The sequence below is a fragment of the Hippopotamus amphibius genome, chromosome 9, assembly GCF_030028045.1.
Source record: "Hippopotamus amphibius kiboko isolate mHipAmp2 chromosome 9, mHipAmp2.hap2, whole genome shotgun sequence".
Lineage (NCBI taxonomy): Eukaryota > Metazoa > Chordata > Mammalia > Artiodactyla > Hippopotamidae > Hippopotamus > Hippopotamus amphibius.
The window spans coordinates 92,489,825-92,510,901 of record NC_080194.1 but is presented as its reverse complement, the minus strand read 5'-3'; the positions used below and the strand labels follow the sequence as shown (position 1 = coordinate 92,510,901).

The following is a 21,077-nucleotide window of genomic DNA, read 5'->3' as shown; positions in this document are numbered from 1 at the left end:
CAGTGATATGGGGACTTCCCTGGTGGCACAGTGGTTAAGAATCTGCTTGCCAATGCAGGGGACATGGGTTCAATCCCTGGTCCAGGAAGATCCCATATGCCATGAAGCAACTAAGCCCATGCACCACCACTACTGAGCCTGCGCTCTAGAGCCCGTGAGCCACAACTGCTGAAGCTCGCTTGGCTAAAGCCCATGCTTCACAACAAGAGAAGCCACCACAACGAGAAGACCGCGCACGCAATGAAGAGTAGCCCCCGCTTGCCGCAACTAGAGAAAGCCCGTGTGCTGCAACACACAATCAATCAATCAATCAATTTTTTTTAAAAATCACTGATCTGGTCTAACCCTTCACTTTACAATTAAAAGTAAGATGAGAAAAAAAGTAAAATAAAAGTAAGATGAGAGGCAGTACGGTATAACTAAAAAGGAGACCGTGGAATAAAAGTCAGTTCTGGCCCTAGCCTTTGCCAGGTATATGACCTTGAGCAAATCTCTTAAACTCTTCAAACTTCCTCATTATAAAATGGGAATAATCATATCTTTGCCCAGTATTTTTTATAAAATTGCTTTGTAAATGGCAGAGCACTGCATACAATGAGGTGTTGTTTTGTTTTGTTTTGTTTTGTTTTTGGCCATGCCTCGCAGCTTGCAGGACCTTAGTTTCCTGACCAGGGATCAAACCCATGCCCACCCATGCCCACGGCAGTAAAAGCACAGAGTCCTAACCACTGGACTACCAGGGAAGTTCCAATATGGTGCTATTTTCATTGTTAGGTTATTATTAGCCAAGATAACGTGGTGAGTTAAGAGCACAGCCAGACCTGGAACCAGAGGCTCCTGACAGGCTTTCCAAGGCTTTTCTTACTACTTCACACAATCCTTGTGTTCATTGCTAGACCATTCTTATTAACTTCTCAAACCTGAGTTTTATAATTAACATTTTTATCAGGAAAACAAAATGGTACCATGTATAAAACAAAGTCTTTAAGATTACACAAAATAAATGTAAATACAGGAATTTATAGTTTCTGCAAGCCAAAAAGGGGAAAGACAGATCTTTCAACACAAGGGGGTACTTGTGCTGTGCATGATGATACATCGTGAACACTTACTAAGACACTAATGGAACAGTTTTGACCACTCTGAGCTGCTGTGTGCTGTTGATGTGCTGAAGGAAAAAACAAAAGCCCTTGATGAGGCCAAATAATAACTTGAGGGCACACACATTGGTCAGAACCCAAAGGTTATTTTTAACAGTTAAAAATGTCCCAAGGCAATACATGGTTAAACTCCAGGTCAAATGTAAATACAATTGGATGAAACAATCTAACCTACAAATTATACATTAATTACAAGGCTGAATGGGCATATCTCTGCCATAAACCTTACACTGGGGTGCTCACCATTTAGTGCTCCGGCATCCACCAGACGTCCAGCCACTAAGCACCCCCACTCATAAGCCTAAAATGAGTCCATGCTGCTTCACCTGCCTAAAGGGTGAGGAGGAAACAGTGAATTTAAGAAACCAGATGGAAAAAAGGATAGAGAAAATAAAGCCAGAGACGTCATTAAAATGTAGCATGAATGGGGAAAAAAAAAGTGTATATACATATACTATTCAAAGAATTTCTAAGACTCATGGAAAGCTTCTTGTCACCCTCAACCGCCTCCCCCCCCCAAAAAAAAGAAAACCTTGGAAAATACTACCAATGTAGTGTTTTTTTCAGAACACAAAAATTTCTTTTTAAAAATTGTGTTTATAAGCTGATGCATATTCATAAAGTGATTCATTTGGTAGGAACATACAGTCATCCAGAAGCAGTGAAAAAGCTACAGCTTTAAATGCTCAATCTACCCATCTAGACTTAAAGGTTATAGTAGCATTTCTGGAAAACATATTACTCATCACTGCTCTAACTATACATTTCTGTATAGAAAACATGGAAAACAGGGCGGACTAGTAGTACACAAGTTTGTCACTGACAATACTTATAAAAGTCAAACCACATTAGAAAATATCATGGAACTCTGTTAACATCTGCATCATCCTGGAAATTTCACATCACAGACAATAGGCAATGGACTACTTTCAGGGAAGGCTGTTTTCTGAAACTGACTCACCCTAACCCATCTTCGGTGTCTAAACATGTGATAAGACAGTGCAAAAATAAAGAAATGGGTCAATAATGCAACCAAATTATAGCAACGCAAGGTAAACTGATCTTGTAATTGATGGGTATGTCTTCCCTAAGTTCTGAGTAATTCTCCTCTTATTTCAATGAAGATAGTGCATTACACACATGCAGCCTGAACATACAGGATGCTTTTTATTACTGATAATAATACTAACTAAAATTTACAGAGTATTTATTGTTTTAAAAGCACTTGTATTACTACTACTACTACTACTACTACTACTACTACTACTATTACTACTACTGTTATTATCTCCATTTTGCAAAACAACTGAAGCTCAGAGAAAGGAAATGACTTGCCTAAAATTATGAAGACACTAAGAAATACTGGTAGGACTCAAACTCAAGTGCTATGACTCTAAATTCTGTGATTTCCCTTAAAGTTAAACCTTTTTTCATTTATCAGCATGAAATTCTTCATTCATGAGGCCATTCATTCATTTATTCATTCCTTTATCTACTCAAGAAATATTTATTCAACACCTATATGTTGCACAAAGGGTACACCTGCTTTAGCGGTAAAGGAGCATATATTACAATCTAGTATAATGGTCCAGGAAAGATGAATCCCTAAAAAAAAGATACCAGCATAGGAAGTGGTAAACAGAAATGGGTATGTGGCACAATGGGAACACAGATGAGGAAGCCCTTCACTTTTCCTATAGAGGGCAAGAAAGCTTCCCATAGGAGGTTATAATGTCACCTGAATCTTGGACTGTGAAAGAAATCTGGCCAGAAGAAAGAGGAGGGAGGGGGCATGTAGTAAATAAAAACAAGATAGGCAAAGGCATAAAGGCCAGAAAATTCATATATAACATATTGAGGAAACTAGCTCAGCATGACTGAGTGCCAAATTGGGCACTACCAGCGAAGAAGATGGAAAACGGGTGGGGGCCGTGGCAATCAAGACCCCACTCATCAATGCAAAGCTAAGGAAAGTGGGCTTTGTTTTACTGGAGATAGAAGACAGCAAAGGTGAAACTTATACTTTAAAAAGATCAAACTGGTTTTAGTGTGGAGGATGGAACTAAGGGAAAAAAGGCCAGAAACAGGCAAATCAGTTAAAACGCTACTGCAGTAGTACAAAAAATGAGTGCCTAAACTAAGGCAGTGAAATGGAGAATGAAGGGCAGGTAACAAAAGAGATCTATTTTGGAAACAGAATCTTAAAACTTAGTGATTGACAAGAAGTGGCCAAGAAGGCAAGGTTCAAGGAGTAATCTGGGCTAACTCTCAGATTTCTGGCTTATACTACTGGGTGAAGAAGGAGAAGTTGTTTTGGTTAGATAAATAATGAGTTCCATTTCAGATAACTGAATTAAGTCTGTGACACCTATGTGGCATAGGGTAAAGATGTTCAGGATACAGTTAGAAAGTGCACCCTAAAACTCAGAAGAGATATGGGATTTAGGAGTCACTTGGGTGTAAGTTGTAGTTGAAGACATGGACCTGTTGCTGGTTAGCCCAGAAAGGACGTAAGGAGAGAGAGGAGACTGAGAAGGGAACATTAAGGAACCCAAATATTTAAGGGATAAAGAGAAACAATGTCAGGGAAGCAACCTAAATGTCCATCGGCAGATAAATGGATAAAGATGTGGCACATATATACAATGAAATATTACTCAGCCATAAAAAGGAACGAAACTGTGTCGTCTGTAGTGAGGTGGATGGACCTAGAGTCTGTCATACAGAGTGAAGTAAGAAAGAGAAAAACAAATACCAGAAAAATGGTACAGATGAACCCAGTGGCAGGGCAGGAATAGAGATGCAGATGTAGAGAAAAGACCTGTGGACACAGCAGAGGAAAGGGAGGCAGGGACGAATTAAGAGAGTAGCACTGACGTATATACACTATCATGTGTAAAATAGATAACTAGTGGGAAGCTGCTGCATAACACAGGGAGATCAGCTCAGTGCTTTGTGACAACCCAGAAGGATGGGATGCGGAGGGTGGGAGGGAGGCTCAAGAGGGAAGGGATATATGTATAAATACAGCTGATTCACTCTGTCGTACAGCAGAAACTAACACAACGTTGTAAAGCAATTACAATCCAATAAAGATGTTAAAAAAAAAAGAGAGAGAGAGAAAGAAACAATCTCAGAAGACTGAGGAAAAGACAGAGCTGTAGAAGGAGAGCCTAGATAAGGTGTTTGGAAACCTAGAGAAAAGAAAATTCTAGAAAGAGCAGGAGTTACTGCAATAAAAAATAAATTTTTTAAAAAAATTTCCAAAGAAAGGAGAGTGTGAGGGGACATACCCTGAAACAATACTTCTGTAAAGTATTTGCATTTAGCAGTGCATAGTTTTCAAAGGCCTCTAAGATGCCCACGCCCGATAACACAGTAATTCCACATCGAAGAGTCTATTTCTAAGGAAGGAATCAGAAATCCTACAGTGGTTTATGCACAAAAATGTTCATCACAGGATTACTGGTAATAGCAATATAATGAAAATATTTCTTGGCTTCATAAAAAGGTAGTTTTATTATAAAATAAAACATGGATATAGAAAAAGTAAAAGCTTGATGACCTAAGGTGACTATGTCTTGTAACTGACACCCAGATCAAGAAATATAATGCTGCCAGCCACCCCAGGAGCTTCGCTTTGTGCCTCATCCCAATCATAACCCTTCTCTGTCCTCCAAAGTATCTATGGTTAAGAATCCGCCTGCCAATGCAGGGGACATGGGCTGGATCCCTGGTCCGGGAAGATCCCATGTGCCACAGAGCAACTAAGCCAGTGCGCCACAACTACAGAGCCTGTGCTCTAGAGCCTGTGAGCCACAACTACTGAACCCACGTGCCTCAACTACTGAAGCCCACAGGCCTAGAGCCCATGCTATGCAACAAGAGAAGCCACCACAATGAGAAACTCTTGCACCACAATGAAGAGCGGCCCCCGCTCACCGCAACTAGAGAAAGCCCGTGTGCAGCAACAAAGACCCAATGCAGCCATAAACAAACAAACAAACAAGCAAACAAAGTATCCACTGCCCTGATGTTCATAGTAATCACCTCCTTGTATTTTAATAGTTTAGTTAAATGTGCATCTCTAGACAATATTGTTTAATTTGGCAACAATATTTTAAATGTATAAGAGAGGAATGGTTAAGTAAATTATAGTAATCCATACAATGAATATTAAAGCTATTTAAAATTATACTCACGGATAATTTTCAGTGATACAAAAAAAAATTTGTTTGTTGGAAAAAGCAGGACACAACCCCCATATTCAGTTAACTATGTAAAATTAAAATGCATAGAGTAAAAAAAGAAAAAGGTATGAAACACAACAAAATGTTAGTGGAAGTTACATACAGGTAGTGATAGCTCTTGTGGTTTTTTTCTTCTTTAGCCTTCCTTTTTGCATGTACCAAATTTAATGTTCACGTATTACTTTTTCCTTCTTTTTAAATTAATCTTTTTTTTTTTTTAGGATATCTCATTGAGGCTCTACTTTGCAAATCCCCAATGACTAATAAGGCTGAACATCTCTTCCTGTGCTTATGTGCCATTTGCATATCCTTGTCAGTCAAATGTCCCTTCACATCTTTTGCCATTTACTAACTGGATTGTTTTTTCACTACTGAGTTTGAGAGTTCCTTATATATTATAGACACTAGCTTTTGTTGGATACGTGGTTCACAAACATTGTCTCCCAGTCTGCAGTTTGTCTTTTCATTCTTTCAACGTAGTCTTTAGCAGAGCAAAAGTTTTCAGTTTTCATGAAGTCCAATTTATCACATTTTCTTTAAATGAATCCTGCTTTTGATATCAAGTCTAAGTCTTTGCCTAGCTCTGGATTCCAAAAATTTCTCCTTTTCTTTTCCTGAAAGCTTTATAGTTTTATGTTTGCGTTTAAGTCTGTGATCCATTTTGACAATTTTTATATAATGTGTGACGTTTAAGACAAAGTTCGGTGTTTTTTTTGTTTTTTTTTTTTGCTTATGTTGTCCAATTGCTTCAGCACCATTACTGAAAATGCTATCTTTCCTCTATTGAATTGCTTCTGTACACTTGTCAAAAATCAGTTGGGCAATGGCTAACAGGTACAGCGTTTCTTTTTAGGTGATGAAAATGTTCTAGAATTAGTGGTGAATGTTGTACAACTTGGTGAATACACTAAAAATCACTGAATTGTACACTTTAAAAGGAAAAATTTTATGATTTGTGAGTTACACCTCAATTTAAAAAGAAAATCTACTGGAGATACAGGCATAGGTTCCTATTGTGTCATTCTGAGTTCTCTCATCTTTCCATTGATTTATGTGTCTGGCCCTCCCCCAATATCACGCAAACTTGGTTATTGTAGCTATGTAAGAAGTCTTGAAATCAGGTACAGTGATTCTTCCCACTTTTTCTTTTTCTTTTTCCTTTTTTAAAAACAGTTTTATTAACCCACTTTTTCTTATATTTAGCTATCCGAGTTCCTTTGTATTTCCACAGATATTTTATGTTGATAATAATCTTGTCTATATCTACAAAAAAAAGTCTTGCTGAAAGTTTCATAGGAATCATACTAATAAACTTGTATGCCAATCTGGGAAGAACTGACATCTTTATTATGCTGAGCCTTCCAATCCATAAACACAGCATGTCTCTCCATGTATTTAGATCTTTGACATCTTGCATCAGAATCTGTAGTTTTCAGCAAATCAAACTGTTAGATATACAGTTAAGTATTACTTTCTTATTTGAGCAATTGTAAATGATATTGTATTTATTTCCATGTGTTCACTGTTAGTATAAAGAAATGCAATTGATTTTTGTGTGTTTATTTATCCTGTGACCTTGCTAACAGACATATTATTTCTAGTTTATCAGTAGATTGTTTTCTACATAGCCAATCATGACATCAGTATATAGGGAGACTTTATTTCTTCCTCTCTGATCTATATGCCCTTTATTTCTTTTTCTTGCCTTACTGCACTAGGAAGAACTTCCAGCAGTATGTTGAATAAGAGTAATGAGAACTTGCTTTATTCCCAATCTTAAGAGAAAAGCATTCCGTTTTCACCATTAAATATAACGTCAGCTGTAAGGTTTTTTGTAAATGCTTTATATCAAGTTGAGAAAGTTGTGCTCAAAAAGGTTGGGCCCTTCTGACATTATGTATAAAAAGAGTCTGCGACTCATCAAGGGGAAAGTAACTACTTGTTTCTTTCCTTCCCTCTCTCCTGTGTAAAAGATCACCCTACCAACCTCAGAAGGCAGAACTCCTACTATCTAAGCAATCCACTCTATGGTAAATTATCTACACTTGACTCTTTGACAATGCTAATTAAATTCAACCATGATATTTCCTATCAGGCATTTCCTAGCAGAATAGCTCTGCCATAAAGATAAGACAGTAACTTTCTGTTTTTAAACTGGTAACCTAGATAACTTGGACAATTAGATTATTAAATACAGTACCAGCAGAGACTATGCTACACGCTGCTTATACTCCTACTGTGCCTTGAACAGAGCCAGCAATAAATAAACCTACTGATTTAAGTCACTACTTTATGGCATTATTATATAGTTTTTTTAAAAAGGAAAGGCCAAAAGTTTCAACCCCTTCAATGTGAATTATAATCAACTACATCACTATTTAAGTATGATGGATATTTACAACCTATAGAGAAACACAGTCTGTTTCCCATTTCTCAAATGCCTCAACCAAATAATAAAAAAGGGCTTCTTTTTCCCATTTGGTAAGAGGAGGCTAGATGAAAGAGGGAAAATGCCCCTTCCAAGTTTTAACAACTAAAGACTTAACATGAAGCAAAAATAATAATAAAAATTACTTGTCTATTTTTTATAGATTCCTTAGGAATCTTTCCATTGACCAAGATTCTATTAATAGCCTGAAGCATTTAAAATATTCTTTCTCCCATAAAGTAAGGTGGGAAGAGCTCAAAATGAGCAGACTGGCCTCTACTCAGGGGCGGGTGTGTGTGTGTGGTGTGTGTGTGTGTATGTGTGTGTGTGTCCCCTACGCTTTGTACACACATGCTATAAAACAAAAAAATTAATACACACACAGTCAGGTCCTCCTTGCAAAACTTCTTATAGTCACTGTTTATTCTGGAAGTCGGCCTAAGCCACAAATTAAAGCATTTTTCAAAGATTTTATTTTCAAACCACTAACTTAGAAATGTGGCTTTATATAAAAGCACTCACCCTGTATATGTCAATATAACCGAAAGCAGTAAATATCTATCTGTCATTTCAAGCAGAATAGAAGTTTTAAGTTCAATATTTGGTAAGTGTTTATTCTTAGTTTGATTTCTTCTAGGCCTAGAACCAACTGACCCACAGCAATTTGCTAAATAAACAACGGGCCTAAAGCTTAACTACTAGTTGTTAGTCATAAAAAAAAAAAAAAAAAAAAAAAAAAAAGCTGTTTCTACTCTCCTAGTTTCATTCTACTTCTAACTAGAACACAACCAAAACCCAGAAGGTAAAGTCAAAAGAGGGAAGAGGGCAGGGAAACATGGCTTTGAGCAACCAAAAAGAAAACCAGAAGGTTCACACAACCAAAGCTCATGCCTTATGTTAAAGAGAAGGGTCTCTCGGGTCCTTACTAAAATCTTACTTTATATAAAAATCATAATTACATTTCGTTTCCAGCCCACAGTATATTAAAAGGGGAAAAAAGCAGAAAGGGGAACCAGGAGAGAAAAAATCCGTTAAGAGTAGCAGTGACGGAAGAGACAGAAGTATTACAAAACGGAATTCAACAAAACATTTAGCTCATTCAATTCATGGGAAAGAGCCCTATACACTTCGGCACAAAAAATCATGTTCATAGTAATAACCCTAAGTTATCAAATAAACTTAAATTATACTCACTTGTTCTATTTTTAAAAATATATTAAACACAAACATACATATTCAGGAAAGTGTCACTATTAGGTTCATAAGTCAAATAGATCTTTAGATTGAAGCACGTACTGGCTCTGTAACCTTGGACAAGTTACTTATGTTCGCTAAGAGCTAGTTTCCTTATATGTAAAATAGAGCTAATAAAACATACCTCATTGGGTTGCTGTCTGGTACTAAGAGCTCAACAATCATTAGCCATTTCTATTACTACTGCTACCACTAACACTATTATTCACATTAGAAGGATTTCTATTCCAAACAGTTTTTATTGAGGTATAATTACACACACAATAAAACACACATATTAGTGTACCATTTGATAACTTCTGACAAACGTATGCACGCATGTAACTATCACTCCAATCAAGATCTAGGATAATTCCTCCAGAAAGTTCCCTGCTTTTCTTCTCTACTCAATTCTATCCATCCACCCAGAGACAACCACTATTCTTTTTTTTTTTTAAGCTCTTTATTGGAATATAATTGCTTTACACTCTTGTACCAGTTTTTGAGGTACACCAAAGTGAGTCAGCTGTATTTATACATATATCCCCATATCCCCTCCCTCCCGCGACTCCCTCCCATCCTCCCTGTCCTGGCCCTCTAAGGCATCACCCATCATCGAGTTGATCTCCCTTTGTTATAAAGCAACTTTCCACTAGCTATCTGTTTTACAGTGTCAACCGCTATTCTGATTTCCATAACCATCATTTAGTTTTACCTGTTCCACTATTCAGATAAATGGAATCATACAGCATGTAGCCTATTGTGTCTGAATTTTTTTATTCAACATAATGTTTCTGAGATTCAAGTTTATCTTTCCAAATTTATTTTATTGAAATCATACAAAATTCTTTGTATGACTGTGCCACCACTTAATTTATCTGTTGGTTGTTTCAAATTTGGGGCTATAATCTACATTTTTTTTAAACCATAGGGTATATAATTAAGATTCGTTTACCAGTAGTATTCACTATATAGAATATCTAGCCATCGATATAATAAAAGAAGCATTAATAGCATTAACATATAAAATGTAGATACTTCAAGGCCTACAGAGGGCCTTTTAATGATTACATGTTCCATACTTCTCACACATCAATAAATATATAATTGAGATTTCACTTACTCATAAAGCAATCCACCATATCTGATGAATATTTTTTAATTCTGCAGATGATAAAGAAAATCCTTGACACCATAAATAAATTAAAACCCCATTCTAAACAAAAGGAAGCTCCTGTGCCAACACTGCTCAGGTCGGCTCTTTTAATGGAGAACTTCAGCATCAGTCTTATATGATATTCAAACTCCTGATACAGATGCTAAAGACTTTCTACCTAAAAGAGGACAGTTCTCATCCATGTCCAGTATTGCTGAGTGCAGCTACACATTTTTGCCAATGTCCTTTAACGCTGGTTTACAAGAAAGAACCTTGTTTCATGGGATGAGAAATAAGGTACAAGTTTAAAGAATTCACCTCTTTAGTTATGTTTAAATAATTAACTCATTCGTACAGCCAAAACCCATGCTCCGGCTGATAATATCAATAATAATGTAATTTCTCTCAAATACATTCTAAGTCAAGTTAATGCAGGGAAGAAATTCTGCCTCATTAGTGAAGACCTTATTCTCTCCGAATTTAGACAATGACTAGGCTTAGAACTAGTTATCTAAGGAGAGTGGTTTTCAAAATATGTCCAAAAAGTACCAGGGCTTTAGCAAACATTTACATTACTTTCATTTATTAAATAAACTGTAACTATTTTTAAGATTTCAATAACAAAGATGCACACAGATGTGTTACACGCCAATTTTAATAAAATGGAGACAAGCTCCAGGCAATTTCACGTACCAGGTTAATTTGCTTTTGTGCAGGACTCAAAATAAGGCTTCTCCAGCCATTTCTGTCCATGTGCTGAATGTGAAATTCTTTCAAATATGCCCTTGATTAGAAAGACTGTAGTTGTGCACTGGTGTTTGCTGTTCTTCTTCTTACTCAGGACTGTATATATCCACTTACATAAAATGGTACAAGCACACACATATGCTGCACTCCATTAACTGTCAGGCAACACTGCCTCAGCACATGCTCCAGATGACATAACATGACTGTCACAAAATAAGTGAACCTGTAATGTGAAGGTTTGGGTCCTTCTTGCCCTACTTTTATATTTATGATAGCATTATCATAAGCTTTCAATACTTCTTCAATAACAATGTGATACAGTAAAATGATTAATGAAACATATCAATGAACCATATCAAAACCATACCAAAATATGATTAAAATTCTGAGATTTAAGAAAAATATCTAGGGACTTCCCTGGTGGTGCAATGGTTAAGAATCCACCTGCCAATGCAGGGGACACGGGTTCAATCCTTGGTCCAGGAAGACCACACATGCCGCGGAGCAACTAAGCCTGTGCGCTACAACTACTGAGCCTGCGCTTTAGAGCCCATGAGCCACAACTACTGAAGCCCGCGAGCCTAGAGCTCATGCTGTGCAACGAGAAGCCACCGCAAGAAGTGCGCACTGCCGAGAACAGTAGCCCACTCACCGCAACTAGAGAAAGCCCACACACAGCAACTAAGACCCAATGCAGAAAGCAGGCAAAAAAAAAAAGAAAAATATCTAATAATGGATGTAACAAGATTTGTCAGGCTCAAGGCAAACTGACAATAAGTATTAGAAACCAATAGCTCAAGGGAGGGTTGGGGGGGAGTCAAGGGAGGGAGGGAATACGGGGATGTGTGTATAAAAACATGATTGAACTTGGTGAACCCCCCAAAAAATAATTTAAAAAAAAAAATCAACTATACCTCCTTACAAATATAAATAAGTCATTCATGAAGTCCTGGGGGAAAGGCTTCAGGGAGGCCGTCGAAAACCGGGTCCTTCCCCTCTCTGCACTGCCACCTCAGTGTCCCCTGGACACCCACATGGGTGCAAGGGGCTGTCCCAGGCCGCAGCCGGTGCACAGGCGGCTGCGGGCAGTGGAAGCACCCTGCCTGCCACAAGCCTCTTTGCGAAGCCCGAAGAGCTCTCTTCACGCGCTGCGAGCTGGCGGGAAGGCTTCCCGGGGCCGTGACTCTCAGGGCTGCCCCCAGGGTGGCATCGTGGAGGATGCCCGGCCAAGGGACTCCACGTCCTACCCAAGACAGGCCCGGCAGCAGGACCAGGAACGGGGAGAGGTGATGGGGCTCTGGCTTCAGGTACAACGTTTCAGGGGACACCAAAAACCTCAGTGATGTAGATGAATACTATTTTATTTTTTTAGAACTTTTATTGAGATATAATTGACATACAATAAACTGCATATATTTAAAGTGTAAAAAAAAAAAAAAGAAACCAATAGCAACCAATTCTTCAACCGTTATCAAACACACTGATAATAGTATATGAAATGAAAGACTCTCGTAACAGTAAATAAGGTAATAGCTATTTGTCACTGGAGGTCACCTTTTACAGCAAAAATATACATATATATCTCAACTCCTTAATACGTTTAGTGATGTTAAACCTTACGAAACAGCTTTATGATCATTGTCAAGTTATAACACAGTTTGTTGGGGGGGGAGGGGCTAGAGTAGCATAAAAAGAAAGCTTAATGTTATTGGGGGGGAAGCATTCAAACAAAGTTTAAATCTAACAATGAAAATACCACAGCATTGTTCAAGGTAAGTTACTACACAGAACATGAGGAACTAGCGCGCACTCTGGAGGAAAACGTTATTAAATCCTATACTACTAACAATATAAAGAAGTTTATTGGAGGAATACACTACTGTTTAAATATAATTATAACTATTATTTGAAAACAAGAGACGAGAAAAGTATCTACACTACTTGAATAACTGAAGGCTAAAATTATGTGAAATCTTTACACTTTAGGCAAGAACATGAATGTTGAAAATCTCAATTTTTTTTAAATGATATGTTCGTGCAAGTAATGATGCAAAGGGTTTATTTGGAAAACATCATGCACGATAGGAGGGAAAAAATTAAGTAATATTTAGATAACTTTTTAGTAGGCCCTCAAATAAGCTGGTTAAAACATAATGAGATATGTACCAGTGGTAATAAAACAATGACAGGAAAAACTGCAGAAGTAGTAGCTCTTATAAAAACTATTACCTAAGTACAGTTTAAGTAAGAATGGCATGTTCTACAGACAAGCACGAGCTGTTAGGAAGATGCCAGTATGACTCAAACTATCAATCTATTAAGGCATGGTCTGTAAATTTCAGACTTCACAGAGTTATTCATAACTATATAATGAGTTCCAGAATCTCTTCTTTCATTTGTGAAATCTGTTAGTTATCTAAAGGCAAATTCTACTCTAAATAGTTCAAATAAAGCCCTCCCCCCCAAAACAAAAACTTGCTTTTTTTACTTTTCATTACCAAGAAACTCCTTTAGCGTCTCTCAATTACAACACAGCTGCACCAGCTGGTGCATCCTGCTAATACTTTAATTCTGCCAAGCAAGACTGCAATGCCACTGAGCAAGTAATGCCGATGAAAAAATTAAGACAAAGTCTGAGTTGAACATACAAAATTTATTTGTTTTAAAATTTTGAGTAAATAAAAGACAAAGACAGGCAATGAGGATTCTTTTTTTTTTTTTAATGACTGATAATATTTTCAAACACACAATGAATATTTAAATTAGCCAAGAAACTTTCTCAAGAAGCACTCCAAACTGAACAAGTACGAATTAAAGAATATCCGTGATTCTACTTGGAAATTAGAATTTCCCGTTACTCCATTTTAACACTTCTACAGCAGATTAACTGAAACGTTTTCAGAGCAATACAAACACAGCACAGTGGTTAAGGGCACCAGATATGAGCTTAGCTCTGCCACTTATTCACTATCTGTAAACTTTGTATTAGTTACCTAACTCACTTGCCTCAAGTTTTTCATTTGTTAAGTAGAGATAAAAGTAACAACCTGTGTGTAAATCAACACACATAAAGCTCTTACCAGGAGTCTAGTGCTGGGTGCTCAAAAATGTCAGATGCCATTGTTGTTGCTGGCATTGTCGTGGTTGTTGTCGTTAGGCAAGGTATTCTAAGAACTTGTTACCATTAACAAGCACCTTTCTGTGTAAACCAGGATTTTTCTTACACTGTGCAATCAAAACAAAACACAGAAATAACCTAGAGCTCCACAAAACTCATCAAACATAGACTGCCTTTCTTTAAAATTCAGCAAACTTACAAATAGATTTATACTAATTTATCAGTTTCACACTCATTAGGGCTCCAGATAAAAATTCATTTACAAAACCTCAGACTAGGTCAAAGAGCTCAGGACAGAAATTTTGGCAATAAAAATGTTCTTTGAGAAACCAACCCAATCAGAAGTCTTACACTTAACTTATAAAATATCTGATATAGATAACAGTGCTAACTCATCCAAGCTCAAAACTGGATGCTCCTGGGAGAATCTGTTTTCAAAAGAATAAAAATATCTCAAAAAATGTTTTGGGGAAAAAAAACAATGAATTATTTTCCTCTCTGTGAGTAACAAGACAATCATAAATAAGGAAGGTGTGTGAGGCTCCGATGAGAGAAATGCTTTCAGTAAGAGAAGGGAAACAATAAAGAAAAAAACACAAAATTAAAAGGGAAAAATAAAAATTAAAACGATATTACATGTATTTTACCACAATTTAAATTTTTAATAACGTCAAAATCAATTATTCTCCACGACCCCACTCACAGTATGGTAACTGTACATCCCTAAAATCCAAGGTCCATTGTTTTTGTACAAGATAGAAATAGGAAGTAAATTTTTCAAAAATAATAATGTAAGTAATAAACTGTTTCTCGTAAAAACACAAAGAATATGTAAGCTGTGTTTTCCTGAAAGTTGAGATATTGTGGTATGGAGATATTTTGCAAACGGTCCTCAGAAAAAAATAACCGTAACAAAAGGAAATGTGGAAATATGGATGCTATGGGCACAATTCCTGGGTGCAGGGGCTCACACACAGCTCTGGAGGCCCACTCTGGCTGTACTTACAGAAGAGGCAGCCTTCTGACTGCACTGAGAGAGGAGTCAGAGCTCCTGAAGACAAAAAGCCTGGGAACCTACGGCAGTAACCATCATGGGAAATATTTTAGGAAATAACTCAAGGTCTGTGTTTTCCCCACAATTTGTTAGAGAGAAGAAAAGAACAAATTAAGATCAAACTATATCCTCTCAAGAGCTCAGAACAGTTCCTTTAAAGTAGAATTTTAGGTCTTCCTAGGTGGCGCAGTGGTTAAGAATCCGCCTGCCAATGCAGAGGACATGGGTTCGATCCCTGCTCCAGGAAGATCCCACATGCCACAGAGCAACTAAACCCGTGTGCCAAAAAAAAAAGAAAGTAGAATTTTAGACTTTTCTCCCCAAACAAAACTTGACATATCTATTGTTATGATGTTATCACAGGCAACTCGCATTAATGTACTGTTAGTCCCTTTAGAACTGTTACATGCCACCGAGCCAAGGTCAGCATGGAAAATATATTAAATGACTCCTTAGCAAAACAGAGCTTCCAACAAGGCAATGATGAAAGTTGGGGTATTATATAAAAATATGCAGATTCCTTTTAAGATTTTAAGATTTATTAAGAAATAAATCCCTTAAAAGAAACTCAGAGCACCTTATCAACCAGGTCATTCATTTCTAATGTTACAGAGTGAACACAGCAAAATTAGAACATGTTTTATACAATATTAACTAGTCATGCAAGATCTTAATTTTAAATGTTTGCTTGTTTACCTGCCCCCAAACCTAAGTACTGTACAATATCTGTTTTTGTCTTTAAAATACTTGGTGGTGAAAATTAAACTTAAGTAAAGGATACTAACAAGTCAAACCAAAAAACTACTCAAGGTAAGTATTAACTTAGGAAGATCTGGGTGCCTCGTCTTTACCCACTATCTTGGTCGTGTCTGTTGGAAGGGGGAAAACTGCTTTCATCAAGGCCATAGGCAAACACCGCACCAACTGAAAAGTCTGAAAGATTCTGAAAGTTCTTATGAAATGTTCTCAAGGATCCTCTTGCCCTCTGAGAGGCAAGAAAACTTCCCAGGGTACATTCAGGGAAAAATCAAGAGTCACTGTAAGATGTGTGGGAATAGTAAATTAACAACAGCTCTTGTCCTCAAGCAGCTTAACATTAACAACAAAAGTCAACTACAAGAGATAACACAAAGCAAAACAAGATTGATTGCTACAGGACTCAGAGACAATTAGGCTGAGTTCAAAGGAGGGAATGGATCACCTGGGCCAGAATAAACAGAAAGCTTCCCTAAGGCTGAGAAGCATTTAAGCGAGGTAACAGGCAGAAGTTCTTAGAACCAGGAAGGGCACTCGGGGCACTGCAGCCTGTACTCTCATCCTGATGAAGGAGGCAACTTTGGAAGTAGGTGGATCTGACACCTTTTGTCAGCATTAAGCAGCTAATATAAATGAGGATGGAAGAGAAATGGAACTGATTTCCAGGTTCCTGCCACTCCCAAATGATAAAGCGAGCGTCAAGACCTAAACTGGGTAAAACAAACTTCAGCGACTCAGCTTAGGACCAGCTGTAAATGAAGTTCTGGTTAAACAAAACAACTGCTTGCTTTGAACTTGCCTCCTGGGTCAGTAGGGTAATTGCCCTAGATAAAGAGACATCTTCCAAGGAAGAAACTGTAAAAGGCATGACAACCAAGCAAAAGGGGAAGAAAAAAAAAAAAGGCACACAAAACAACAGAACCACCACAGAGCCGGTGATTCAAACACTGCCTGGTTTCCTTGCCAAAAAACAAGTTAATTCCTATTGCTAAATACCTTTCCTCTGTTTTCACATCGTTTTTCAAATGCTGAATACATCAAGAAATCATACCACTTAACAAGTTCCAAAAAGTTTTATGATTTTCCTTTTTTGCTGTGTGTTCTATGGCCGAGATCCGTTTTGTCTTATTTCTGAATCAAAAGAAAGCAGAAACCTTAGCCAGAATAATTTACACCAGATATGTGAATTTACATATCAGACAATATTTTTAAAAACAGAAACATCCTGTCTGGGGACTCTCATAAGATTATTGACCTAATGCGGCCTAAAGACAACCTTTTCCCCTTCCAAGCACAATCTTCCTGTTTTCTCAACCTCAGCTGAACCTGCTCAACTAAACAAAGAACCACTCAAAATTTCACAGAACACCAACTTTAATAATTTATAGACAAATCTACACACCCCTGGCTCCAGTTTAGAATAAATTACAAGGTTCTTTATTTGCAATGACTCTCCACTCCTCTTATCTTTATCTTCTCATCTCCACTCCTAATAATCTCATATTTCTTCCCTATACATGAATCAAAGCTAAGATTCTTTGAAATATCCCGCACATTCACGCAGAATCTCTCAGATCAGAATCACCTCAGCTCCACATCAAGACTACAGCAATTCTCAGCACACGAAGGTGACTCCTGAGGGTGCAGTTTTAAAAGAAAAAGCATAATTAACAAAATAAATGTTATTTGATAAATAAAAAGATACCCACTGTCTTCATATTACAAACACCGAAAATAAAGCTCAACAATGAGAAAATATTCAGAACAAATATTCTCAGTTTAAGACAGGCTTGCCATTAATGTACGATGTCTGTAGGTGCAATGTACACTAGAAGTCTTACTGCATATCATAAATAGAAATGTTTCCTCTTCTCAGACAGTTTTATTTGGTAATTTTTAAGAATGTATTTTTATTTAAAACATAAAGCAATTTTGTAATTATTTCAAAATACTACAAAAAGTGATAAGGCATGAGATTTTTATGTTTATCAAAAGAGGCAGTGAAAATCTCTGACCAATGGCTAGAGCCACAAGCTGAGTAACACAGCCAGCATCTCCTACAAAAAGTGAACTTACTGAATAAGAAAAATATGGGAACCTAGTGCTTTGAGCTCCTAGTGTAGTGCTCGCTTACTTGCCATGAAATAGAGAACATCAGAAAATAAAATAATGTGAATTAGAGAAGAAAAAAAAGAAAAATCATAAAAAATAGATTTATGTAATACTTTGAAATCTGAAGGTCTAAGTTCAAAGGGCATTTTTTTTCTTTTTAAACAAGAGAAGCAGCTAGTTTTTACACTAAGTAAAGCTTCCTGTTCTATAAGTAACATCAGTTGAGCACTTAATATATACGGGGCACCATGCTAAGTGCTTTCCATGATTATCTGGTTTAATTCTCACAAAGCCACGAATGAAGTAGCTACTGTTATTTTACAGAGGAGAAAACTGAGGTTTAGAACAGTTAAGAAACTTACCAAACTAGTAAATTCGGGAGCTGAAAGTGCCACACTGGTCTTCAGACTCCAAAGCCGGGACGCACCGCTGTTCCCTCCGCAAGGAATGGAGTGGTTTCTAGCCAAGCACTGAATCTTCTTGGCTGTACATAAAATCCTGCATCTCCCCATACACTCATCTCTACCACTCCCTCAACCCACCTGAACTCCTGCTTACTGTTCTTAGTCATTTAGAACTTCTTACATGGCTTACATGAATGTCAACTTCAGAAAGGTGATAAGGAAAGTAACTTACAGCCTCAACACACTGCTGATGGGCCTCTTCTCCAAAGCCTGGCTGGCTCCTTCATTCACGCATTCATTCAGTCACATACTCACTGAGCACCTGCTATGGGAAGCAGTGCTGTGTCGTGATTAAGAGCATGAGATTGCTTAGGTTCAAATCCTGGTTCCATCGCTAACAGTATATGACTCTGAGTAATTTACCCTACCTCTCACTGCCTTAGTTGCCTCATCTATAAAACGGGGATACCTACAGGACTGCAGTAAAGGATTAATCACATAAAGAATTTAGAACAATGCCTGGCACCTGGTAAACAATAAATGTTAGCCTGTATCACTGCTCTGTGTGGGGGACAGCGAAGCGAGGAGCTATGGACGATACAGGTTGTATGGTGTGGTATGCCCGCTCTTTGCAAGCTTATACAGCACCTGCAGAAATAACCACAGGCCAATCTATAAATATCACCACAGGTGTTAGCAAATAAATGCTACAGATGTCCGGGGAAGGAGAGATTACTTCCAGCTAAAGAGATTGGGGAGGTCTCATGGAAAAGCTAGCACTTCAGCTAGACCTTAATATAAAGGTAGAGAACATCCCAAGAACAGAATATAATCACGAAATAGTAAAGAACTGAGCTCCAGTGAGGAATGAATTATCATGGGAGAGCAGTGATGAATAAACCTGAAGATGTAGCTAAGATTGGGGTCCAATTATCAAGAAACCTGAAGGTTCAAATAAGGAGTTCAGATAAATACTATCATATTTTAAAATGTAAACTAGTATTAATATGCCCCTCAAGTGGAATACACATATGGAAATGAGAGAGCAGAGAATTCCCCCAAGGGGGGTAGGGGTGGGGAGGGATGCGGGAGAAATGGAAAAGAGAAAAAAAAAAGTAGCAAAGCAAGTCAGAGGAGCTGTAGAAACCCAGGCTTACAGATAACACAATTATACATACTAGCTTTTCTCAAACTGTACTGTGGTCAACTAAATTTGAGAAAAGCTACACATTCCACCCCGTTTCTCTCTTCAGGGATTCACAAGGCACACTAGTATTTTAAGAACTCTCAGACAGGACTTCCCTGGTGGTGCAGTGGTTAAGAATCTGCCTGCCAATGCAGGGGGCAAGGGTTCGAGCCCTGGTCCGGGAAGATCCCACATGCCGCAGAACAACTACACTCGTGCACCACAACTACTGAGCTTGCGATCTAGAGCCCGCAAGCCACAACTAGAGTCCACGTGCTGCAACTACTGAAGCCCGTGCACCTAGAGCCCTTGCTCCACAACAAGAGAAACCACTGCAATGAGAAGCCTGTGCACCACAACGAAGAGCAGCCCCCACTTGCCGCAACTAGAGAAAGCCTGTGTGCAGCAACGAAGACCCAATGCAGCCAGTTAATTAATTAATTTTTTTAAAAAAACAACTCTCAGATGCCCGATAGCAAAGAAACAGACTAATTTTGTTCACTATTTTGTTATTTTGCTGTGGAATCCTATCAGTCCCCAAACTTACCTAATGATTCTTTTCCTCCCAGAACATGTATTTAAACACTGAGGGACACTACAGAATTTATTTTGGAAAACTCTGATGCTAAATACCTGGGAAAATGGGATGTGATCACATGAGAAGAGAAAGAAGATACCTTGCGGCCCTATAATCATTTTTTGAAAGACCCGTCTAAGATCACAGGCTATTCTGGAAGTCTCCCTTATTTTGTTTTATCCTAAGTGGCAAATAAACCAACTAAAGAGGCACCAGAAGTATCATACTTTTTTTTTTTCCTACTTTGAGAACAACAAAAATTTTAAGTGTATACTCCAACAACAATACAACCTGAATTAACTTCTAATTTCCTTGCCCACAGTGTCCGGAGAATTTCACAGATGTATTTTCCTTTCCTAATCAAAAAAGAAAAGATTGGTAGAGCCTGTTTATGCCTACTCTCGTGTTTTTTAAATCTTTTCTTTCCAATCTACCATTCTCTATTCTTCTATCCAGATGCAATTTTCCCTTTACTGGCCCACTTTTGTCCTGTATACCTCTGTCCTCTTTCTTTCTCCCAGGTCCCTGCTGAAATTATTATCGTGAGCCTTTGGGCTCTCACTATGATCAGAGAATGTGTTCAACATAGGTGACACCAGGAATGACAGAAAGAGCAGAGGCTGCAGTTTCCCTGTTCCAACCCCTAGTGGACACTGCCCATCCACCACAGCACTCCTTCCCACTACACCCACAGTGCTCTCAGCAGGTATTACCAACCTCCTGAAGGTGAAACCCACTGACAGACAGGTTCTATAGGTCCCATCTGCCTTCTTCAGATTCTACTGGCTGAAATGTGAAATGCACTAGCAAATACAACTTACAGGTTAGAAAAGAAACACAGATGGTCTTGAAGGCTGGAGTGGTGTCTTAATGCACATCTACATGAGTCTGGGTTT

The 21,077-nt window shown here is 37.9% G+C and overlaps 1 protein-coding gene across 8 annotated transcripts in view; it reads right to left on the bottom strand.

The window, feature by feature from the left end:
- SIK3 (SIK family kinase 3) overlaps positions 1 to 21,077 on the bottom strand; it is a 295,319-nt gene that overhangs the window by 176,572 nt on the left and 97,670 nt on the right. The window lies entirely within an intron of this gene.